Genomic DNA, 15,278 nt, shown 5'->3' with positions numbered 1-15,278 from the left:
TCTAGTGTCAAGTAATTTATACAAGTATAACTCTAGTGTCCAGTCATCTATACAAGTATAACTCTAGTGTCCAGTCATCTATACAAGTATAACTCTAGTGTCAAGTCATCTATACAAGTCTAACTCTAGTGTCAAGTCATTTATACAAGTCTAACTCTAGTGTCCAGTCATTTATACAAGTCTAACTCTAGTGTCAAGTCATCTATACAAGTCTAACTCTAGTGTCCAGTCATCTATACAAGTATAACTCTAGTGTCCAGTCATCTATACAAGTATAACTCTAGTGTCAAGTCATTTATACAAGTCTAACTCGAGTGTCAAGTCATCTATACAAGTCTAACTCTAGTGTCAAGTCATTTATACAAGTATAACTCTAGTGTCCAGTCATCTATACAAGTATAACTCTAGTGTCAAGTCATTTATACAAGTCTAACTCTAGTGTCAAGTCATTTATACAAGTATAACTCTAGTGTCCAGTCATCTATACAAGTCTAACTCTAGTGTCCAGTCATCTATACAAGTCTAACTCTAGTGTCCAGTCATCTATACAAGTATAACTCTAGTGTCAAGTCATCTATACAAGTATAACTCTAGTGTCAAGTCATCTATACAAGTATAACTCTAGTGTTCAGTCATCTATACAAGTCTAACTCTAGTGTCCAGTCATCTATACAAGTATAACTCTAGTGTCAAGTCATCTATACATAGACCAAGTTTCAAATCAAGTCATGTGTTCATTCGGGTAAATCCAAATCTGAATTCTGATTGTTAAAATGATGGCGTTTTACTTTCCTGTCTCAATGCAGTCCTTTTTTATACAACTGACAATGAGACCGTTCAGTGCACACGATGATTAAATATTCAAGTGGTATGTTCATGCAAGGCCTGCTGTGTTTCTTTCTATTGTTCTGGGATTGTATCAGTTAAGTCTTGAATATTTTTGCTGTTTCATGTTAGGTCAAGCCTGCAGCTCTGTCATAGGACGCTCTCACAATGGTTAGGAGGACTGTCATTAACCAGCCGATTTGTACATGTAACTTTAAGAAAGGTAACCCTACACAGTCCGCCACACGTCATTTCAATGAATGCTCACACCCTGCAACACTGTAATGAAAACATTGTCAACGTGTAAGTCCTTGGACTATCAAATAATATTAATAGAAAAGCTGAGTGCAACCTTTTTCCCTATAGGCTACAGAGGTAGAAAGAGCACTGACATTAATCTGTTATTCAGAAAACTTTTACTTGAGTCAAAGCCCAGAAAGTTACCCAAGTAAAACAAAAAGTGTTTTATCAACAACTAAAATACTCTTATCCTCATATCATTCTTGGCTGTGTAGGGACTTTAAACACCATAAAAGTACAATAAAACTTTGCACTTAAAAAACAACATGCTTCCAATTTGAGGCTCCACTGGTGATTATTCCCGCATAGCCCGACCTATCTATCTCCACAGCGCTGTCAGTGCTGGAGAAAGGTTTGCTGCATCCATCATTATTCTGCTATAGAGGAAAAAAACATTCGCAATCGTCTTGGGTGGAGCTAAGCACAGGATGTAGCAACATTGCCCATGCAAATCTGTAACACACAGATGTTGGAAGAGGATTCAGAGTCTTTCTATTTTGGTATTTGCTATGCTTTTCATTCATTCAACAGTCCCTCTATTTGTAGCCAAGGAAACATAATAAAACCCTTATATTAATTAGAATCTGCTCTATAATTCTCATTATAATATATCATTTCTCATTAAGTGCCTTGATGCTGTGACACTGCCAAATTCCTCTCCATGTACTATCTATGTACAAGATCACACTGCCCATATTAATCTCTGCCATAACAATACTGTGTGCCAAATGATACAGTCTGCAGCTCCCATTCAGCTGTGGCTCAGTGTTTGTCTGAGTCAGTGCTCTTTGTAGCTTGTGTTTCCATCCTCTGAACAATTGTCAGATGCTCCTGTTACACTTAGCCTTGTCTGATGAACCTGCCAGTGATGTCCGCTAGCGTACAGTAAACATTGAAGCAATTCAAATCATTCTTCTGGACAGGTGACCAAACTTAAAAAAATAATAACAATTTCACACATCTTGTCTCTGGGTGCTGTCACATTATTTTAGTAGCAGAAATAACAGGTTAGAAGAGAATATGATGCTCAATAATCATGCTACAATAATAAAATAATAATACAATACTTAAAACAATGTGTTTAAGAGAGTTTGCTGTCAGCCATAACCTTTTCCACCTACGCTAACTCATCTTATTAAAAGTTGGACTCTCCCTGGTGAATTATTTATGAAGGGGAAAGGCAACCTGAGGAGATACAGATGCCAAAGCGGCACATGACTGCAAGGCCAGCAGATATTGTGACAACAGCAATGATGCACCCAACTGTTCATTATTGTATAATAACCAAGGAAAGTGAGTGGGTTGAGGTCAGAGAGATCAGACACAAAGATGTAAAAAACATTTGCCCCAAAGAATTTGGCTTGTTTTATTGTTTATTAAATATTAATATGAAATGGTTATTTAAGAGTGTTGTACAACTGTCATATTATTTACTTTTTTTATCTGTAAAGCTACAAAAGCTTTATTATTATAAGTGATTTATTATACATACTGTTTGTGTTAGTATTGTCCACAACAACAACAAGAAGAAACACTAACAGTGGGCTACAGTTTGAAAAGGAATATGCAAGAAACGTACTACATCAAGGAGGAACGTATATTGAGCTCAAATAAGTCATTTTACTTCTACTTCTTTTACCTTAATTTTATATAGCACATTACCATCATACTCCGTTCCTACTGTTCGGATTGTACTTCCATGTTTTCACAGCGACTTCTTCACCCCGTTGATATTTCTAAGCTCTTCTGAAAAGTTGATGTATGGTAATCCTTATTAGGAAATGGCTGCTAATACCTGCACACTATTAGCTGTAGTTTATCTTCTAAAGTTTCTTTACGTGATCATTTTCAGCCATCACTAACCTGGGTGCTGCAGGAGAACTAGAGGGGGTAAAAATGTGAAGAGAAATGACTGAAGAGAAATCTGAAATTGCAAGATTAGGTCTCAACGTTTTTCAAAGCGCACAGAGAGGCAGACAACTTATCAGCCGTCTATCAAGGTCACTAACACTAGAACTTTATCTCTTTTTCTTAGCATTATATCATTGCTCCTTTATTACCTCAGCCAAGGAGGTTATGTTTTTGGTTTGGTTTGTAGGTTTCTTTGTCTGTCTGTCAGCAGGATTAGGGAAAAACTACTGGCCCGCTTTTCATGAAACTTGTTGGAAGGGTGTAGCATGGGCCAAGGAAGAACCCATCAAACGTTGGAGCTGATCCGAATCATGGGGCAGATACACACAATTATTTTTCACTTATGGAGGTCTGCGCTCTCCATGTACCTTTATGAAAACTAAAGCAAACACCTACAGTATAAACCCATTTACTCTCTATTGTACTTAAAACCAGTGCAAACCTACAGTGTAGAGATTATAAGAGGTAATGTAGCCACATGCACATAGACAAAATCATTAAACACTTTGTCACGACCAGCACAATTTAAAATAATATTAATAAACTGTCATGCAACAGAGTGATTCTGCTGCAGCGTGTTGCATGTGAGAGGAAGCAAGACGCAGACAAGCAAATCCAATCGTCTTATTGTAATTTCAACATTCAATGTATTACTTACAGTAATTGTAACATACAATAACAATATTTACATTTTAGTCCCAAATCCTCAATATAAGGGAAGAACTGGCTTAGTTTAATTGTGAATTATTTGTTTTGTATGTACTGGATTATGTCAAATATATGTACAAGCTATTTTTCTCTTCAGCAGCTCTGCAGTCAAGGGAATATGTGTCCCTCTGGAGAAGAAAGCAACGGTCTCAGAGCGTGAGACTGACCTGTTGAAAGTGTTAACTGTGGATTGGAAAATGAGATGGTACTACCCGATAATAGCGAGGACACCTTCTAAGTAGACAAAATAAAGTGCAGATAGATGCTCGGCCCTGTACCAGATAGCAGACTGTAATAAACACAGAGGGCTTTATTTGACTGTAATGTTTTATCTGGATTAATTGTGCCCTGCCTTTGAAGAATAATCCACAGATCACTAACCTCCTGCCTTATCTGTGTCTCCCCTTCACAGTCGCTCTGTAGCTACTGCACAGTATTTCTCATATGCAAATCATGAGAGCTGTTTATATCAGGGCAGAGAAAGTAAACAGAAACTCCTCTTTGGAGAAATATAAAACCTTTATGACATGAAAGGGACATATAAACAAATGAGGGACAAGAAAGGTGAAAGGAACCTTCTCTCTCCTTTTATAGTTCGACTGTTTGTTTTTTATGATATCATCAAAAGTTATTCCTGTTCTTAATGTGATTCATATCATAGGATATTTTTACCATCTGAAATAATATGAGACTTGACACAACTGTTGTTCTGAAGCTTTTATACCATATCACATGGTCCTCATCAGTGAATTAAGTTGCCCGATTGACATGGAATTTTAGATGTTCAAACTTTTATAGAACTTCTCATCTGTGTTCAAAAAGTAAGGTTCAAGATGAATTCTTGACCTTGGAAACAGTTGACAAAACCACCTCACAACAAGGTCCATTCAGTAGCTGTTCTGGTGCGTTTAACGGTATTGCATAATCTTCATCAATACGGGGCTTATTTGTTGTGTCTCGTCAACTATGTTAACTGTATTCATGTTTAGGTCAGGTTTTTGTTTAGTTTCATGTTAGTCTGTGGTTGTCGCGTGTTCTTTCTGTAGTTAGATTCACTCATGTATCGTCTCGTTGTGCACTTCCTGTTTTATTTCATACTTGCCTCTTGTCCCTCTTTCCAGATCCCTTTACTTCCTTCCTTGGTGTGATTGTCTGTCCCACCCCTGATTGTTTCCACCTATGCCTCTCTCACCTCATGTGTAAATAGTCCTGTTCCCCCTGGTCTTGTGCCAGTTTGTACTTGTTCATGTGTTGTGAGTATCGTTCTAGTGATCAGGTCAGTTTAGAGGTTTCCATGTGCCTCTTTGTGAGAGCTTTTTGTTTTTTATTTAGATTGTTGATATCCTCTGAGAGAGTGATCTTTTGTTTGGTACTTTGTGTTATTCATTGTTCTCCTCCTTATGAGTGAGTCTTTATTTTGATACTTTGTTTGTTTGTATTCCTCCTTGTGAGCGCTATTGTTTTTGTACTTTGTTTGCAGTAAAGCATTTTATTTTGTTACTTTACATCCGTCTCAGAGTCGTGCATTTGAGTTCACCGTTCTTGTGTCCGTTCTTGAGTTCCTTAACATTATTTTACTGTTAAATGATGTAATATAGACACACGTGTGTAAAGGAGCCTTTAGACCAGTGGTTCTTAACCTTATTGGAGGTACTGAACCCTGCAAGCTTCATCAATGCATCCACCGAACCCTTCGTAATTGAAAAAATAAAATATGATTTCTTCAAAACATAGGTATATATTTTATTAGTGCACAAAATGAACCATGCATCAGTTGCACACAAAATCATTGTGTTTGAAGAACAAAACCAACAAAACGTGAATTTCACACAAAAACATAACTCAATGAATATTTACTGCAAATCAATGTGACTTTTGCTGTTGCCTTTCAGATATAAGTTCAGAAATGCGCAGCTTCACCTTGGCAAGTGCCACTCTCATATCATTTTCGCAACAAAGTCAGGGCTAATTCCACACGCATGGCAAAAACACGATTCAGCACCTTTCCCCGGGATAACCACCGAACGTTATAATGGTGCAGAGGTACCTCGAATTCAGAGCCCATTTCCTTACACAGCTCTTTGAAGATGCGGTGCTTCATAGCACTATTTCGCACGTAGTTGACACATTCAACTACAATTTTTAATACTTCTGCCAGTTTTGGAGGCAAGGTTTTTGTTGCCAACGCATGCCTGTGCAGAACACAGTGCGTAACAATGATGTGTGGTGCATCGGATTTCACCAGCGCTCCAAAACCAGAGTGTCGTCCCAGCATGGCTGGAGCTCCGTCCAAAAAAACTGCAGAAACCATTTTCCACGAAAGATGGTTGTCTCTGAAGAAGTCATCCACGAGTTTCTTCACATCGACTGCCTTGGTTGTTGTTGTAAGAGGCTTACAAAATAAAATAATCTTCCTTTATCACGTCGTCTTTCACATAGCGCACGAATACAACAAGCTGGCTTAGATTGGAAACATTGGTGGTCTCGTCGAGTTGGAGGCTGAATTTTGCTGGGCTTGAAATCAGATCTGCAACTACTACTAACCAAGATGTCATCGCTCATGTTGTCTATTCTGCTGCTGATAGTGTCATGTGAAAGAGGAATTTGGGATAACTTATCTTCAGCAGCTTTTCCCAGCATGATATTCGTCATCTTCAACGCAGCTGTTTTTACAAGTGTTTCAACAATGGTGTGTGGTCTGCTTTGCGATTAGTTACGCAACTTCGTACGATGCTGTGAGGATCGGTTTGTCGATGGGTACAAAGCCGAGAACAGGCAGAGTAGCCTTTTCATCGAATCTGGCTCTCTTCACCTTGAATTCAGCGAGCGTTGTGTTCTTGTATTTCCCATCTCCATGCAGCTTTAGGAAGTGTTGCTTTAGTTTTGCCGGTGCTAGACTAGAATTGCTCAACTTGGCATTGCAAATCATGCATTGAGGACGCTGACTCCCATCACGTTCCTTTATACACTTGAATCCATATTGTGCGTATTCGTCCAACCACTTTCTTTTTTTGCTCGACATAGAATTGGATTGAAAGATTAAAAGAAAATCACAAATGACATACAATCATAGCGCATCAAGTTCTCTGCAGCACAGATATCAAAGCCAAGCAATGTGGCGTGATCAGCTGCAGCCAATGATGGCCAAGCGGAGCGTGACGTCACAAATAATATGAGTGGGCTGAATTTATTTTTAATACATTTTTACTAAGCAACTAAATATTTGTAATCTAACACGGCGAAGAAAAATTGTGTGTTGCCAAATTGTCGGCAGCCAATTTTTTGCCGGCCGACAAAAACGGCCCGACATTGCTAGTGTGAACCGGGCTATACTGTGTGTGTCTTGACCCCTGCCGAACCCCGGAGAGTGACTCAACGAACCCCTGGGATTCGATCGAACCCAGCTTAAGATCCGATGCTTTAGACGGTGTGACGATCATGTAAGTTCATTGAATGTCACACTGTGCATCTGATAAAAATTGTGGTTGTGTCCAACTGTATGGTATCAATTTGAGACATATCAGGTTGTGCCATGAATGCATGGTAAATCGTACTTCTGACACTGTATTTGGTCACAAAAGCTGTCTCACAGTGCGATCTAGGACCACTGGTGTGAACCAGCAGTATAAAAATGTTCTCTCCATTATGACGACAAGATAAAGTATCACTGCCATTAATGAGAAAACCCATTTACGATTCATCTCGTCACCAGCTGCGAGGTGTTGGAGACCTAAAAAAGAATGGCGGAAGTTTTGAAGGAATAAGATGCATAACTTCAGAAAGTGCTCCCACCATGACATTAATGACATTATTGGGTTAATAACATGATGTCGTTCACAGATGTCTGCTGTTAATGTTCGTACATGTTATTTTCAGTGCTCAAGTTGGAATTCTATTCCCCTTGTTCCCAAGTGCCTCCAGTGTATTTCTATCTTGTTTGCTATTTCCCAGCGGAACCTCAAGCAACATTTAAATCTGTCAACAGACAGTCTGGGACATGAGCCCCCAAAAGGAACTGCCCAAAAAAGTAGATTAACTGGTCTGAGTTTTCTGTGGCTGCATAATAGATAAACGCTTCCATATCAGCATGGTCTGTGTTTTGAAAAGATTATATGAAAAAAAACAAATTACCAAGCACATATGCTATGATGGAAGGGTGTGTCTGTAAATCATGCAGCGCCAATTTATCTTCTCAGTCACATTAAACACTTTCATCAGAGCAGTCTTACGATCTGCACCCAGAGGCTTTACTTCCCCCTAAAGTTCCTGCACAGCTGTTTGGTTCAGTGTGGTGGACAGCAACAAAATGATTGGCTCACAGAGGTCATGGCAAGATCTGATTGGTTGAAATTAAATGTTCTCAGTGAGCTGGTTGAGTTGGAAGCAGAATAAAACTAGAAAAAAATAAATTAAATAAAAGTTGGGAGACAATTAATCGTGCAAACAAATGTAAGAATGTGCGAATAAAGTCAAAGAAAAAATACTAATGTTTGTTTACAAGAAAACCTCTAACTTAAAAAAATCTAGCTTTTCCTATTCTAATAAATTGGGGTCAAAGTGGTAGCAAGGTATAAGAAAAAAGGTAACAGTACTAGTATATGGAATTGGAAAGAAAGCAAGGATGCCGATATATCTGCCCATTATCCTGACCTCCACTTATTTTCTCTGCACTGTGTAAACCCTTTGTTTACTAAACTGCTCATTTAGTAAACAACAGAAATAAATAACTGTCTACCTCTCAAGTGACTTCACCAGCACTTTATTTTCATGGTTTGGGTTAAGATAAGTATCTTTGTTAAGTAACTTACGTTACATATGTGAGTTAAGTAAGTGACGTAAGTCAATAAAAATAAAATAAGTCAACGTTGGCTTTTGGTTTCACACGAACAACCATCTCCTGTGTTTATTTGATCCATCCATCCAACACAACTACCTCCCTACATGAATTTACGCATACTTTGATTTGAAACGTATTTGTGATTTGAGCTTAAAAAACAAACGTAATCTGGGAGAAAATATGTTTACCTCTAAAAAAATGCAGTTTTGTTGTATTGGAACGTCCAGCCGCATTTGCATGTTATTGTATGTGAGTAGACTTATCTGTCTTTGGCTGGCTAACCACGCCGCCCTGCGGCCCCCCAGGTTAACTAACTGTTAGCACCGTTAGCTGCTAGTAGCCTACTGTTAGCTGCGAGTACCGTTAGCTGCTAGTAGCCTACTGTTAGCTGCGAGTACCGTTAGCTGCTAGTAGCCTACTGTTAGCTGCGAGTACCGTTAGCTGCTAGTAGCCTACTGTTAGCTGCTAGCACCGTTAGCCGCTGGTTCAGCCATGAACCTTAAAAAATACATCCAAGTTGGCGAGGAAAGCGACTTGTATGTGATTTATCCAAAGTATGTTGAGACCATCTCATTTGTTTAAATTTAAACAACTTAACAGCTGACGGTATTTTTCAGCAAAAGGTGTTGAGCTAAGTTAATGTATAATGCTGCAGTATGTGTGTAATCCTGTTTGGCACTGATCATTCTCTTTTGATGTGTGCATAATGTTGTTGTGGGCGTGCATAATGTGATATGCAGAAAGCTCTACAGTGCTCACAGTAATATGCGTATATTTTAATGTTTAATGTTTAATGTTTAAAAAAAAAAATCAGACTTGCAGTTTTGTCCCTTTTTCTACCTGTTCACATGTTCATCTTCTATCACCATGGTAAAGCACTTTGATTTGAATAATATGAAAGATTACATACAATTGAAGTGAGTTGTGTTGTGGGACTCGTGTGATTCATGCCAATAATCACGGCCACCACTCAAGGGATCTGACTCAGTTAGTAATGCACGTTCATCTGACATTAACTTTGTTCCAGTTCAACAAAGCAATAGAAGTGGAGATGAAGCTTTATTTAATTACAGTAATCCACTCATTGTTTCAGCTTCTGTAAAAGTTGGCATGACTAAATGCATTACTGTTTGTAGCCTGCCAAGCTAATCTCACAGAACAATGAAATGCCTCCCACAGCTGGAAGGAGCATGTGGGCAGCTTCTGAAGCAGAACACAAGAAATAGAGAGGCACACTCTGGCACATACATGGACACGTGTGAGCTTGAACACATCTGCCAATTCATTGCTCACACCTGGACATAACAAAAAGAGCTGTCTTTTGATCTTACCTGTTTTGGGTTTTATCAATTGTCTACCGCCATTTAAACTCATCTGGACAACCTTTTTGACTATATCTATTTCAACAAAAACAACCACATTGACAGACATCTTTTAAGTTTGCAGCTACTTCACAGTAGAAGCTACATTACTATATACAGCACTTGGAGCTTTTACTATAGCCCCTTTCATAATTTAGCAAAATAGGGCATTTGTGCTGTATTCAAGTGGGGTCGGAAAAAGCTGAAACATTACTTGCTTGGAAAAAAGTTCTTGTGAACGACCCTTCAAGCCAGAACAACATCTCGGAAACAGCTATCGATGTGTTGTTTAAATGCTCTGAGCAATTAATATAGGCCAACAACACATCTTCTTTGTAGTGTTGATGTTGTTTCCACATTACGACTTAAAGCTCATGAACACACCTACATCGGAAGAACATCTTCCAAACTCAGGAAATGGGACCATCCGAGAAGCACGAAAATGCACCATTGTCCTTGGTGGAGGTCTGCGCTCTCTGAGTGCTATTCCAGTTAAGTTTGATAAAGCACCTGAGCCCCGACAGCAATCACCAATCAGGCCTCGTAAAAGCATGTCTTCTAGTAATAAGAACAGCACTCACTCTCTACCAGCATATGCTCACGATGATCATTATTTAAGGCTTAAATTGTAAAACTAAGTATATCCAACAGGGATGCAGGCTGTGAGAGAAAAGAAAGCATTTTTCCTTATATCAAACTCACCACTGCTATCGAGTGATGCCTACCACTGTTTCCTGTAAAGACCCTGTAAGACCTTAATGAAGCCCTGCAGAATATTTACGTAACGCTCTCCTTTTGTCTTAATGCCACAAATCCATTACGTTAACAAATAGATAAACCCAGAAAAGTCTGAAAAGGACTCATGACAGAGACTGAGCCTGAGCCATGCACTGCTGCAGACTATATGAGATGGAGTATATGATATCTGTGAGAAAATAAATGTATTTTCATTTAAGACCTTATGATAATAACTTATAGTAGACACATAAATTAACAAAGAAATCTGAATAACTATGGATTCAAGCATTTACCTTACTGACATTTAGGTTCCATGCTTGTAGTGACTAAACACTGAAAGTTCTATTTCTTGCTTTTGTTATTGTGACACACACAGAGGCTTTTCAGATGTCATTACGTGCTTATAATCGTTCTGACTATCTCAAGGACCGTGGCATCTAGTGAGTGAAACCTTTCAAAAGGTAATTCAATGTATATAATGCGGCTGGATGCTGTTTGGCACCAATAATGCTCTCGTATGTATGCATAATGTGTTACGTATACATAATACTGTGCAATGCTCACAGTAGTATATCTAACTCATCACTGCTATCCAGCAGTGCTACAACTCTTTCTGTAAAGATCCTGTCAGGTCTGAATGAAGACATAAAGAACGTTTACATACCGCCGTCCTTTGTCTCAACGATACAACAGCATTACATTTGAACAAGTAGATGACGTCAGTAATATCTTAAAAAGGCTCATGACACAGAGAAATAAGTACAGAAAGGGTTAATGTCTGCACATGGTCTTTAGTCTGCAACAGCAGCAAAAGAATAAAAAGATCTACATGATTAGCCGGCATCCAATCTCGGAACCCATCAGTTAATTGTCTGATAGCCTCCGGGGTCAACTGCAATCTTTCAGGGTTCCGGTCAGCGTTGGAGTTATAAACTGAGCTTTATAAATGAACTAACGGTAGCCAGCCAGTGGGGGAAAGTAGCCAGCTAAGGAGTTCCTGTGTTATAACCCTAATATGGTCCAAATATGGTGTAAAATACAGCAAATTCTAATGTCACTATTCCACCATAAACACTGATCTAAATGAGTGCATATTTGCGTGAGTTTGCCTGCCCAATTGTAAACATGTTGTGTATGTGTGAAGGAGAATCAGGCTTCTTGTGCTTTTTTAGCCAACAGTCTGTAAAACTATTCATATTTAAAACCAGGCCTATTCCTGAGTGATCAGAACTTTTGTAATTAAGAATCATCCGACTGTATTTATAATTTTCCATTTATTTATTAAACCCAAAAAGTAAACCATGGATACAATTCAGTAGTCATGACTACTCGGACTATAAAACGTAAACCAGAATGATTTCGATACCACAATCTTATCCCGTTGCCTGCATATGAATGTAGAATCTGTTTATAGAGATTAGTTGGCATCAATATCACGTAGTATTTTATAATTATTATCCAGCTGAGTTCCCCCTGTAATTAACCTACAGGACCTCCCACACTGCCAGCCACTTCAACACATCTATCCAGTGATAGGAACTGATGTACGACCTCAACAATTTCGGATCTGGATCCCATTTTTCTTATACATTTTCTGCCTTGGAGGACTGCACAGTGACATTTAAGTCAGAACCAATAAAGAGCTGCAGAAATTAGGTGCAGCTTGCAAACAGCCAGGATCAGCCAGTGTGAAGAATGAGATGAAGTTTGCATGCAGCTGAGTGATGGGAGAGGAGAAGCAGGAAAAAAATAAGTAGCTGGCACCGCACGCCCACCACGTCACCACCACAAACACACAGACAGATATATATGGAGAAAACACACACACACACACACGTATACAGTGAATTAAGGAACAAAGATGAACCTTTGACATCTGATCCATCTCTTAGCGCCTCGACACATGAAGTGGTATTACAGACTGGACGGTGCGGCGCTAGTCAGTTAGCATGCTAACTTCAGGAGATATCTCTGCAACACAACACATAGACGTCTTTGACAGAACGTCAACACTATTACCTCTTCACATTCTGTTGATAATGTTAGTTCATTGTTTTCATGATTTAAGTTTAAATTCCGACATATTTTACGCTTTGAACCTTTAAGGATACAATATATTAAACTGATCTCTAGAACATTGGAAAATGAAGAATAAAGTAAATGAGCTCTGGAACAATACTGTTGTCATTACTACAGGAACAAAGAAGGAAAGGAAAGGAAATTGGAAGTAGGGTATTGGCTATGACAATAATAGGATTTGAGGGTCAGGGGAAATTGAGAGGGTTAGGTAGATAATGAGCCTGCTGATCCTCCAATATGTTGTGTACATGAAACACACACACACACACACACACACGCACGCACACACACACACACACACACACACACACACACACAATATCTTTGCAATAATGATTTAATTTTCAATTTTCAATTTTCACAAAAGAAAATGTAAGTGGAAACAACATGTCAAACAAGTGTTCACGCTTAACTGAGGTGGAAAATTTGATGTATCAATAAAAGCAAAATGTGACAAGGGAGGAAACACGCTTAGTGATTACATCATGATGTACATGAAGCATCATTAAAATCCACTGAAGCTTTAAATCTGCTAAAGAAACAGACAGAAATAGAGTCAGTGTGTAGTGGATGGAACACATTTGTGTTTGTTGATGGAGACCTCATGATGATTATTATTATTATTATTATTATTATCTAAGATTTACAAATGTATCCTCTGACTGCCTTCAAAGAACCAAGTTAACTGGAGTAACAGGATCATTTAATAGGCTAATATATTTTAACTCCACGTTTTAAATACACGTCAGTTTAGAAAGATTAGTGGTTGCAGATGATGCTATTATATAATGTGAATAAGTGTAAAGTTACAAAAGTGCTGCTGTGCAAAATGTATTATAACAAATACCGAACGTTGTAAAGTGGTGATTTGATTTAGTCCACGTCCACTTAGTGGAGATTAGGAATGTTAACTGCCGCCATTTTAAAGTAAGATATAGTGTATTTAACGTTTCTTTTTAGACTTACATCTGCTTTTATGTATTGATTACTTGTATGAATAAAATAATGTTCCTATATGAATATTTTTTCTGTGTATTGTGATGTTTCCATCCTGCTTTAAATGGAAATCCTGTTCTTCCAGCCTCAATGAACCACAAAAAAAAATACCATAACTACAAATGTCCCTTTGATTGCCCCAAGAGATTACATGAGGAAATGACTCAGGAAAGGATTTAGAAGATACAAAGGAGTAGGCCAGATAGCTGAGCTTAAGTACAGTCCATCATCGTGAGATGGATGGACATTACGATTAAATCAGCTTTTGTAACTCAGAAATCTCTCCACTAACATTAGAATATTGATATTTTTGAAGACATTTTTACTTTTCTTACATATGCTTTCTTCTTATTTTAAATGTCACTTGTAGTTTGTGTTTTTAAGGGGAGACAATATATGTGAATTGGGTAACATTTGTATAAGATAGCACCATGAAACATCTCCAGTTGATTACTTTCAATAAGACAATTATTTGCATATATATTACAAGTTTTATGTTTAAATATGCAAATGTTCTATCTTATCTACGCATTATCTTATTAAATATGTGCTGCTTTGCGTTTGCATTTCCAGAACAGAAGTCTGAACATATGATAAAGCCAGGTTCAAAATTCTTCATTTTGTTGACATATTAGAGTCAAAAGCTTTTACAGAGGACATTTTGGATCCCTCTTTGTATCATAAATCAGAAAATAGTGTCAGCAGCTGTTAAAAAAAAATCAGTTTTCATGTTGTTTTATTAGGAAATGAATGTTCTATAAATCAGGCTATAAATGATATATGAGCAAACCCCTCTGAAAAGACATTTAGAATATATATCGGAATGAAACTGGAAAGTTTGGTTTATGTAAGTGACAACATAACAAAACCAAATAAACACCTACATGTGTATTTTAGATGTCCCAATGACAATCTAATTTCTGTTACACAGCAGCTGAAGGTTAGATGTTCTAGAACAGAACAGAAACAGATACATAACATACTTTTAGATTCAGGCTTCGAAATGATTCTCTGTTACCCATCACAAAGCTCCCTGAATACAGCAGCGTTGACTGCAGCCAATTTGTGTGACAAATGACCCGTCATTTACACCCATTAATCTTCTCCTTAATGTGGCTGGCCAGTGTGCTGTCCGCAGGGACTCTGTAGGGACACGACTTTTGTAGCTCCTCATTATTTTCTCACCTCCTCCCCAAGGGTGTTAATGGAAGTGGAAATATGTACTTGAAGCTAATTGAGGCTAGGTAAAGAGGACTTGATTCTGAATGTGTTTTGGCTCAGCAGGTACATTTGATGTGACCAGGGCATACAAAGAACTGCAAAAATATGATTTATAGCATTCAACCATCTCATTACCTGGCTGTGGCTTACAGCTGTCATTGCACACTCACACACACATACTCAAATGACATTCATAAGTTAGTATAGCCACAGGGCGAATGTACAGTATGATTGTGTTTCCTCCAGGCGTAATAACAGGCTGTGTGGGTAACTGGCAGATGTTGGCATTGTGTGTGTGTGTG

Source organism: Cottoperca gobio, chromosome 21, assembly GCF_900634415.1.
Source record: "Cottoperca gobio chromosome 21, fCotGob3.1, whole genome shotgun sequence".
Lineage (NCBI taxonomy): Eukaryota > Metazoa > Chordata > Actinopteri > Perciformes > Bovichtidae > Cottoperca > Cottoperca gobio.
The sequence above is the reverse complement of the archived record's forward strand: the minus strand, read 5'-3'. Positions refer to the sequence as shown.